Below are 9,734 nucleotides of genomic sequence, written 5' to 3'. Positions count from 1 at the left end.
AGAAGGACTTTGTATGGGTCTGCAGGTTTAGCACACTCCCGCTGTGTCCACCAGAATTTTGGTGCTTTAAAGTTAGACAATTGTTAATAAAAAGCTCTTTTCTGTCTTCTGGACTGAGTTCCTTGGAATGACTCAATAACAGGGTGCAAGGGACAACACGGGAAGGGGCTAATGTCAGATTGTATCTGTAATAAGTGATCAGCTCAATTCCTTCGGTAGTGTAGATATGCCCGTAAAAGGTAGTCTGCACTAAGCTGTATTTCCATTCTCCCAGGATTTGGAATCTCTTAGAGGTGTTTGTCTCTCTGCATCCCATGATCACGGGTATCTGAATCCTTATAACTAATTAGTAGCAAAATTTCCCAATGAACAGCTCTTGCCAGGGAGACAGGAGAGTCCACCTGTGATGAACATGTGAAACGGGATGCAGAGGTAGGAGAGCAAAGAGCCAGATTCACAGATGGCATAAGCAGGTGCAATGCTATTGAAATCATAGAGACAGAGTCAGCGGAGACAGAGGCTACCTTGTGTAGCCTTTTATTCTATGTAATGTTAATTATGCTTCAGTGGGTTCAGCTGTGGCAGTTACAGTCTCAAATTCAACAGAGTTATCTCTGTTTGTTCTAGGTCTAGAGCCCATGGGAACACATGAAATCATAGACAAATAACACAGACAATTACAAGAGCATCTAGCTTTTAGCAGTTTTATTAAAGTTACCAACAAAATCATAAATGTTCCAGCATATACAATTCCAAATAAAGATAGGTACCATGTACTAGTTATAACTACAGCCATACTCACCTCCTCCTAGATGGTGTAAGAGCCGGTTGGCCCTCTCATGGATTGATCATCCATACGGGAGTGGTTCCTGCTGCAGTTTCTCACAGGAAGCTCAATTTTCCTGCTCTGGGCACCCTTTTTTATACTATGATTCTGTCTGTACCTACATTCTGTGCATGGACATGAAAGTGTCAATCTTCTCTTTCTTATTTGACTGTGTCCCCTAGAAACACAAGGAACCCTGAATTCTATAGACTGGGTAGGTACCACCTTTATCTTGCAGTTAAGGCACCCGTTGGAGACAATATGTGTTGTTACAGCATTTTATAATTTAAATTTAATTTTCCCAGCTAGACTTTTGCAATATTACCAGTTGGTACCTCTTTTCCCATAATCTTTCGGGTTATTTCTCAGTCCTTGATTTATGCCGTCATTTCTTGTCTCCAAGGCCAAAAGTAGCTCAGCTTAAGTCTTGCAGGCCTCAGCCCAGTTTCTTGGATTTCAGCTTGTCTCACTTATGTCTACTACATAGTTCCTCTAAATACGGATCAATCTCATACTTCTATAACCCTATAAATCAACTCAAATTAATATACAACGAATATATAAGGTATAACATATTGATTGTGTGATGATTAATCAATATGAGATGGCCAACAGGCTCTAGGAGGAGGTGAGTATGGCTGTAGACAGTCACACTCTCGTCACACTCACAGTAGCCTCTGTTTAAAGAGGAAGCTGCTGGCAGGGTGTTTATGAGGGGGCCCTACACCAAAATAGTCAGCTGTTCTGCCACTACAAAGCCCATCTCTTCCCTCAGGCGTTTGGGAAGGGAGCAGGGCCAGATTAACCTTTTGTGGCCTGGCACCAGGTGGGCCCCCACGGAGGCAATGGCGTGGGGAGGTCGGTCTCCAGAGCGAGTGGCCAGCCAGGGGCATGGAATGGCAAGGGCTCCGCCCAGCCCAGTGTGAGGGCACTATTTACAAACCAGCAGTTGCCAGACACACAGTGGCCCACCCGGACCTGTGCTGCTAGCATGCCCCTTGCCCTCAGGGGCGGGCCCCTGCCATGCCACACAGCCCCCCCACCCAACACCCCATAGGTGCTGACTCCGTGAGTGCTCCGGGTCTGGAGCACCCACACAAAAAAATAGCATCCACCGGCGGCCCCGCCTATCAGCTCCTCCCCCTCGCCCCCAGCACCGCTTGTGCACCGCTGATCAGCTGTTCACAGCCCCACCACAACTGCCGAGCACCCCCACTCCCTAGTGCCCCAACACACAGAGATCTTCCCCGCCCCCTCACATCCCAGCATCCCTCTGACCCCCCAGAGACCCGCTCCCCCACACCCTGCCTCCCGGCCGCACGCACTGGGGGGCCTGCTGGGAGACAACTGTGCCTCGGGAGTGGCGCGATCAGTCAGGCCAGGGCCTGCCCCAGCCAGGCTCCCTCAAGACCCACTTGCCTGGAGGGGCCCAGCCAAGCCCCCAGCACTGTGCCCCCCCCTCCCCCGAATAGGCCAAGACTGGCCAGGCTTCTGCACCAGTCCCAGGCAGTTCAGCTCTGGGGAGACAGGCAAGGCCTCACAGGTGGTGGGAAGCAGAGACTGCCCAGAGCCAGAGGTGCACTGGGGTCTGTCTGGGGACAGAGAGAAACCAGCAGGTGGGACCAGGGGGCAAAGAGGAGCCCTTGGCCAGTCAGTGGGCCGGCTAAAAGGAGCAAGTGGTGGGCAGGGGGTAGCCAGCGGGCTGGCGGGGTCTTGGGGCACAGAGCAAGTGGAGCAGGCTGGTGCCCCTTCTGAGCATGGGCCCAGTTCCATGGCCCCACTGGCACCATTGTAAACCTGGCACTGGAAGGGAGGGATGCATAGACTGTTGGCATTTCATGGCATATCATGAGCTGGGATCAGTGACTGGAGTGTGCTCTAATGAGTGGCATGACCACCTCTCTAAAAGAGGAAGTGCTTATTAAAGAAAACAGATACAACTACAGACACAAGCAAACAGGCTTCCACATAGCTTAAATTCCAGCTTTACCTCTTTTGTTTACCAGGGATAATAACCTGCCTGGATCTCTACACTGTGATAACTAGTGGCTGAATAACATAATTGCCACCAAATGTATCATTCAAGAGTAGAGCTGGTTGGAAAATGAGATTTGAGAGCTGCAAAAAATGTCAGTATTTTGAGGGGAAATATTGTCACAAATTAACAAAAAGACTATAATCTGTAATAAGTGACCATCTCAATTCCCTCTGTACTGTAGATGTGCCAATAAAAAGTAGTTTGCACTGAAGCTGTATTTCCACAGTCCCAGGATTTGGAATCTCTTAGAGGCCTCTGTCTCTCCGCCTGCCATGTGCAGGGGGTTCTGAATTCTGTATTTCATTAGCATATCAAACTTTTGCAAAAAAAAATTTGTTTCAGGTCCACGGAAACATTTCATTGGGATAAATTCAAAACCTGGTGATTTCAAGCCTATATATAAAGTCAATTTTGAAACAGAAAAATCAAAACATTTTGTCCTGAAAAAGTCAAAAAGAAAGAGAGGTCTTGACTTTTTCAGAACAAAAAACAAAACAAACAAAACAAAAAGAGCCATTTGTTCCCTAAATGTAATTCTGTCCAAAATCAACGCGCTTTCGCCAAACCATTCATTTTCATCAAATCATCATTCTCCGCGGGAAAACTGTTTCAATGAACATTTTCTGACCAGCCCCATTTCAGTGTGTGTGAGGGCACATGTGCTGGGGAGAGGGGGAATGCTGGGGGGATCCCCTTCCTAGTTTTGAGGCAGCTGTTGCATTTACTGTTGCCTGTACTTGCTTGTGTCAGGAATCCTGACCTGCAGCAGCCGGTCTCTGGGAGACTAAACGAGAGTAGCTCGCCTGTAGTAGGCTACCTGATCAGCTACCACTGCCTGATTGGCTGGAAGAGCCAGCAGATGGATCTTAAGCCCAGCAGCAGTGCAGAGCAGAGCTGCTCAAAGCACTTGCCCCTGGCTGTGTTAGCTCCTGTGTCTGGCTTGTTCCCAGCCCTGCCTCACTTCAGTTAATCAGGTTCTGATCCTTGGCTCCAGCCAGAATCTGGCCTCTGACCTCAGCTCTGACCCTTGGCTTGGACACCTGGGCTCTGACCATGAGGCCTGACTCCTGCTCTGATCACTAGGCATGACCACCCACATCACAGTCACTGACAGTTTGAGTGTATCTTTAATATATGACAAATGCAGCTAGAGCCCCAGATAGAAGCTTTTCATGTGCTCTATAAAGCTAAACAAATATATATTACATCACAGAAGCATTGCAGTAACCAAAACTCATCTCCTCAACAGCTCCCATCGCAAACTGCCTGTTCTCTCTCTCTCTCTTTATTTTACCCTCTTGCTTTATAAAGTGTATAAGGGACACATGTGGTTCACACAGATCAAAAGGAATTAGATAAGAAAAGAGAAGGAGAAGTGTTTGGGTAACACTGACACTGAAAGTTTTGCAAACTCCAGTCAAAAGCATCACCATCTCAGAAGCCGTGTGCATTTTTGGTGCATTTTAAAGAAAAAATGTGAGAAAGGGGTGACAGTTGGGAAGATGCAACTGCCCCGTGCTGGGGTGATTCTCCTCCTTCCAGGTGAGAGGTTCACGTTCATCCATTCATGCCACTGACTTTACCCAGGAGCCTGATTCACTAGTGGACTCAGATTCCTCTTCTTCCCTTCTCCCTGTGTCTGCTTTAGTAAAGAGAGAATCTAACAGGTATGTGGGGGGTGGGGTATATTGTGTAACCTTAGCACTAACTGTTGGTTATTGTGTGTATAACACCAGTCGCCCCAAAGGAGAGACTCCCTGAGATATACTTCTTATTAGGGTCCTCCGGTGCATTGTATGCTACGTTGTGTAATGCAACATGGGCTGAGAGAGGAGTCCCATGAGGTGCTACTCTGTATCCTCTACCCTTCGTTAGAGTTTTGCTTGGTTTTGTTTTTCAGGCTATTTCTGTGAGCTGACTGCCCCTGGAGAGGTGAGAGGGCCCCTGGGTGGGTTGGTGTCTGTACAGTGTCGGTATCAGGAAGGATTTCAGCAATATCCGAAATACTGGTGCAGAGGAGCAGAATGGAAATCCTGCTCCAAAGATGTTGAGACCGCAGGGTTGGAGGCTGAGGTGAAGTGGGGCAGTGTCGCCATCTGAGACAATCACACCAAGAGCACATTCACTGTGACCATGGAAAACCTGACCCTGGGAGATGCTGGGACATACTGGTGTGGGATAAATGTAAAAAATAGACCTGATTTCAATTCTCCTGTCAACGTGACTGTTTTTACCAAACCGAAAGGCAAGTCCATGTTCTGCTCTCCTGGCAAGCTGGGGCCCAAATGTGGATGAAGGGAGCTGGAAGGGGAGCAGTGAGAGAGAGACCAATTTTCTCTGTTAAGACAACAGCCACCTCTGCAGGATAATGGGGTGGATGCTAGAGAAAGTTGGAGGGAGGTGCAGTTATTGGGGAAAGAGGCAGGAGATTCCCAATGCAACTTTCCCTCCTCCTATGATACACCTAGCAGCTCTGGCCTGGTGCTGTCACTTGAAGCTCTGAGGTGTTCCTGCTTCACTGTCTAGCCCCTGGGTGGCTGGAGCTGACAATGGCCAGGGAGCTGGGCATCAGCACACAGCAGATCTGCAGCCAGGGCCCAGCACAGCCAACTGGGATCCAGGCATGCCTCCAGCCTGTCATCCCTGAGCCCACCTCTTTAGCAGGAAGTGGCCAGGTATAGTGGCCTGAAGCTCTTCCCCCACCACACCTAGAATCATAGAATCATAGAATATCAGGGTTGGAAGGGACCTCAGGAAGTCATCTAGCCCAACCATTGACCGGGGCCCGCCGCTTCCCGCAGCTCCCATTGGCCGGGAACGGCAAACTGTGGCCACTGGGAGCTGCGGGAGGCCTGTGCCTGCAGACAGTCAACGTCCACAAAATGTCTCACGGCCCACAATCAGCTTACCCTGATGGGCCGCAGATTGCCCACCACTGTCCTAAGGTAGAGACAGCAAAAGATTCTGCTCAATTCAGAGGCAGAAATTTTTCAGATCCACTTCATTGAAGGCAGTGAGCAGATCCAGACTGGAAAATATAAATTTTGTCATGCAGCTACCAGGACATGGACTGTGTTTCTCCTTGCCAGAACAAAAGCTAATCATCAAACCATTGTGATGTCTAAGTCAGTACTCAGGTAGCTAAGAAGCCCATGTACATGGGGCTCTGCACACATCAGCCCACAGGACCTCACGTTCTGTGAGAGGGCCCAGAGAGCGAGCCTTCAAGGGGGACCATTCTCAATAGACTGACTCAGATTTTACTGAATTGCATCAGAGTGACCTATGCTCTCATTTCCAAAAAAGAGAAACTGCAGAAATGAGGAATCTCTGAATTCACACAGGGAAACTGGCAACAGGAAAACTAAAATAGAACAATGAGCCACAACTGGACTTTTGCCATGTACTGTGCGCGTGTCATTGGTTTCATGCTTTCATTTACCAGTAGCTCATTGATCTGTTCTCCATTGTGACTTATTACAATTAGAATGAAGTTCATGTATCTTTCCACTAGAATAAGTAGTTCATGGGAAATAAAGCAACAGGAGCTACAAACACCTATTCTCCACTCACACCAGTGTAAATCCAGAGTGACTCCACTACAAATGGACAGGCCAGATTCTCTCCTGCATTCGAACAGTGCTGCACCCCTCTACCAGAGCAAAGCGGCCCCAAAGTCAGCATATCTGGCCTTCAGAAAGTCACCCCAGCACACAGGAAATCCTGGGTGGTGTAGAGTTGCTGGTGTGACTCTTATGTCAATTTCACTCCTCCCTGTTACGGCTCCCCTGGAGATTTTTGTCTTCCACCAGTACCATTTCTATCCACATATTAATCATCCTGGGCTGGATTTCCGCAAACCCCAGACCCTTAGGCTGTGCACATCTTCATGCCCCATTTGCATGAGCACTTACACAAACTGTGCACACAAATCACGCCAGAGATTATTTGTAGAGGCACGAATAGCCTGGCAAGTGTAAGTCAGGTGCAACATCATACATGTAGTTTTGCACATCAATCAGCCCCAGCAGGGGGAGGGATTTTTATTTTTTCTGAGCATGATGAGATTCTAGGACCACCCTGCTGGAAATTGTGCATGGCTATGACATCATTAACGCGCCGCACCTTCCCTCCAACCCAGTCAGACTGCGGTGACGAGTGAATGGATAAAAATACCCAGTTCCTATGGCAGAGCCGTATTTGTTTATGTTAGGTGTGTACAAATCTATGCACATGCCTCATTGAAAAGTCAACATCTTTAGACCCAGGACCGGCTGACCCCTTAGTTCCCATGTCCATGTTCCCAGGCTGTAACTCCATTTCTTCATTGTTGTTTGTTGTCTTGTCTGGAAGACCTGAGAGTCCATCTCTTGTGCCTGTAACTGCAGAACTGGAAATATTGAAATAAGTGGTGAGGAAGAGTGGAACTGATAGTGGGTGGGTGAGATTCTGTGGCCTGCATTGTGCAGGAGGTCAGACTAGATGATCATAATGGTCCCTTCCGACCTTAATATCTATGAATCTATGAAAGTGTCTTTATTACACTAGGATATAAGCAAATTCATTGCCTTTAAAATCTCTTGCTCTGGGTCACTTGCAGCTTTTAATCATCCTCAGCAGGTGAGGAGATCCCATGACAAGAGGTGCTTATTTCCACCCCAGCTGCCTTCCCAATAGCTACATTGTCAATTTGACTAAGATACGGAGCCCTTTGTGTATCTCCTTGAGCTGAACTCAGCTCATCTTTGTTTCAGGCAATTGGGAACAATGCGGCAGGCGGCAGCCCAGAGTATGCGGTTATAGATTCTCCTGCAGCCACTGACCAAACAGGATTTTACAGCAATGTTGAGACCCTTCCTAACTCTGACTGCAATTATGCGGAAATCCAGCCCCACTGTCAGGTAGGACGAAACTGCAACAGCTGTCATGAGGAGCTCAGGGCTGCAGCTAAGTCAAGATCACCCACTCAGGGCTCAGCTGGAAACACTTAACAAGGCAGAGAACTCCCCTCCCTGCCAGCTCTGCAGACTTAAGTTAAACTTGACTTGTTTAAAACTGGACTCAAGACTGCAGCCCAAAGTCAGACAAATAGTCCCAGGCACTTCAATGGGGCTACCTGCATGAGTGAGAGTTGCAGGGTAGACCCACAGCATAGGAAGCAATCTGGTGTTGGGATCTGGGTGACCGAGTCAGTTTTTCTAGAAGAAAGTCTCTTCCCCCTGCTCTCTACTAGAGCCACTCCACACACCACAGAGCCTCCTGCACCTCCCTTCACTTTCTCAGGACAGGGACCAATAGCAGAAACATGAACAATTCTTTTGCATGCTGTGCAGGCCAACGCCAAGCGACCAGACAAACACGTCCCCTTTGAGAAGCCCCCCAACTAACCCCAGCCAGGCGGGTTTCTAGTTTCCTCAGTGTTCTAGGAGGGAAGCTGGCCTTTTCCCTAGACACCAGCTCAGGAGAGGAGCCACAGAGCTCAATTCACAAGGCCCTGACCTCAGAGCCCTGACTGAGAACAAAACACCTAGGGCCCAGATCAGCCTAGCGCAGGGGGGCGGCAACCTGTGGCATGCAAGCTGATTTTTAGTGGCACTCTGCTGCCAGCCAGTGTCCCAGCCACCGGCCCCGCTCAGCCAGCCTGGGGTTCTGTCCGCCGGCCCCTGCCAGCCATGTTCCCAGCCGCCAGCAGGGCCAGTGGCCAGGACCCCAGACCGGCAGCGTGGGCAGCAGACGGAACCCCAGACCGGCAGCACGCCACCGGCCACCGGTCCCGCTCAGCCCGCTGCCAGTCTCAGGTTCCATCTGCTGGAACCTGCCAGCCGGGGTCCCGGCCACCAGCCCCGCTCAGCCCGCTGCCAGTCTGGGATTCTGTCGGGGGCCCCTGTAAACGTAAAATTTATTACTGGCACGTGAAACCTTAAATTAATGAAGACTTGGCACGCCACTTCTCAAAGGTTGCTGACCCCTGGACTAGTGACCTAGTGCCTGGGATAGCCAAAGTGCAGTTGGGTTTCAGTTCCCTGTTCTGCCCCTTGCTTCCTTTTCCTGTTTATATAGCTCAGCTGCAGGGCAGGGCTTCCTGAGTGCACCCAGGCTGCTTTGGCTGAAAAGGGTAATGCACCCATCCATAGACACTTTAGGGATCTCAGAGATAAGTCCTCAATACACAGCCCAGACAAGTCACTTGGTTAAAGGGACCTGCTGAAGTTCATGAAGCCAGGGTCTGCTCAGCCGCAGCTACTTGGGCTCCTATTCTAGCTTCTTCCCTCTGATCAATGAGGTTTTTATTTCAGGGTTCAGAAGAAGTTTCTTATGTCACAGTGACGATTTCCACCCCCGACCAGCAGCCCATCTATGCCAACCTGGAGCAGCACCCCAAGAAAACACGCCCAGCCAAGCCCCCTGAGGAAACCCTGTACAGCGCTGTGAAGAAGCCACCCAAACACTAACCCTGGATAGGAGGCCGAGTGGTGATGGGGGGCTGCATGGTCCTTATCCAAGCTGCTTGATCCCTACCTGGCAACATGTGAAGCAGCAGGGTTTAGAAGCCAATCTGACCTGTACAAACTCCGCCAGCTGTTGTAGGCAGAGGACTTACGGACACACTCAGCCTGGACCTGGAGTCTGTTGGTTTGTCTGATGGACAGGTGGCCTGATGGAACTAAACAGTTGCTGTTATCTTGTGAGGAGGGAGTTCAAAGAGCCAGTGGCTGGGCTTACAGACAATGAAACTCCCCAGGATCTGGTCAGCAGGACAAGAGAGAAACCGCAGCTCTGTAGTTAAAGAGCTGTCAGATGTTTTCCGTTTCACAAGAGTTTTAAACCTTTAGTTTAAAAAATTCTCATTGAAGTGGCAAAATCTAAAAT

Source organism: Lepidochelys olivacea (assembly GCF_965140295.1).
Source record: "Lepidochelys olivacea isolate rLepOli2 genome assembly, chromosome: 14".
NCBI classification, from domain to species: Eukaryota; Metazoa; Chordata; order Testudines; family Cheloniidae; genus Lepidochelys; species Lepidochelys olivacea.
The sequence above is the reverse complement of the archived record's forward strand: the minus strand, read 5'-3'. Positions refer to the sequence as shown.